At 36.9% G+C, this 1286-nt stretch overlaps 1 long non-coding RNA gene across 1 annotated transcript; it reads left to right on the plus strand.

Annotated features, from left to right (window-relative positions):
* The first annotated feature begins 225 nt into the window (after positions 1-225).
* Positions 226-1018, plus strand: LOC149189042 (uncharacterized). Its single transcript, XR_016256323.1, has 3 exons — positions 226-601; positions 689-752; positions 862-1018. It is a non-coding gene; the product is annotated as an uncharacterized LOC149189042 (long non-coding RNA).
* The last annotated feature ends 268 nt before the right edge of the window (positions 1019-1286 follow it).

The raw sequence follows: 1286 nt of genomic DNA on the forward strand, positions 1-1286 counted from the left end.
AATTAGATAAAAATCAGAGGGACGCTCCAAGTCAATTTTGTATAGAAGTGGATTTCGATAGAAAGCCCGCTCCCTCCGTGGAATCCGGTAACATAAAAAGCTATTGGGTTTGTGACCGTTTGAAAAGCAGATGTTATAAGACATTCTCACACGACGAACATGTTGCTAGTTTCGGTCTCCTCTTCTTCCTCTGTGCTCTGCTCTGCATTGGCTTGGTTCGTTTTGATGTTTGTTTCAATGCATGGCCATGCATGCTGTTCTTTACATTGTTATTTACCTATATGGTTTTATAATACTGGTTTTATAATTCGTTTTGGTTGGATGCTTTGGTTCATCTTGCTTTATCATTTTCATTTTTTTTTGGCCCTGTGTGTTTGCATCACTTGGCAGGGTGATTTTATTATTGGTTTTATAATTCGTTTTGGTTGGATGCTTTTGGTTCGGATTTCCTTTATCATTTTCAATTTTTTGGTCCTGTGCGATTGCGTCGCTTGGCAGGGTGATTTTATTTTTGTTGCAGGATGCCAGAGGAGAAGATATATGCTATTAGATTTAGATTTTAGAGCTCTATGAAGCTAATTACTAAGTGGAGGAGGAGCAGGTATGGTTTCGCCTGTTAGATAACGTTATGCATAAAGCCCTAAGAGTTGCTTCATGATTTAATGATTTTTCTTTATTAATTGTTCAGACTTGACTTATGGGAAATCGCAAGGGTTTCAATCATTGACATTACAATAGATGCCATCAACCAGGTAAACCTAGTTTACTTGTAATTTCTTTTGCTTCTAATTTATTTGGCAGTTATTGTTTATCGATTTTGCTCTGATTTCAATTGAATTCACATATGCAACATGTTAAAAGGAGGCCATGGACAAAGAAGCCCAACCAAAGCACATGATGACTTGGACAGGTGTATAGTGTTTGCCATGAGATGACACACCTTGCAAGAAAAGAAGACAAGACGAAGGTTACGGCGTACTTGTCGTCTGACTTATTTTTCGGGTCCAATCAGGTACGAGGTAGGTATATACTCTGTCATACTCTTTGTACATACAAATTCTGTCACGTCTTTGCCAGTTAAGTATTTTCTTGAAAGGGAGAAAACGTTCATAGATATATGTAGTAATACTATGTCAAACTTACAGTAAGGTATACATTGTGAAACCAAGTATAAGTGATATTGTTTATTATCATTTCATGGGGAAGCCATCCTGTATGAATGCCCTTTCACCTATGCGTTAGGCATGAGTAGTCTAATTATTATAAACCACTATTTTATAAAGATC

The sequence above is a fragment of the Pinus tabuliformis genome, chromosome 3_1 (genome assembly GCF_031772625.1).
Source record: "Pinus tabuliformis cultivar Carrire ecotype Pingquan chromosome 3_1, CPIR1, whole genome shotgun sequence".
In the NCBI taxonomy this organism is placed as follows: Eukaryota; Viridiplantae; Streptophyta; class Pinopsida; order Pinales; family Pinaceae; genus Pinus; species Pinus tabuliformis.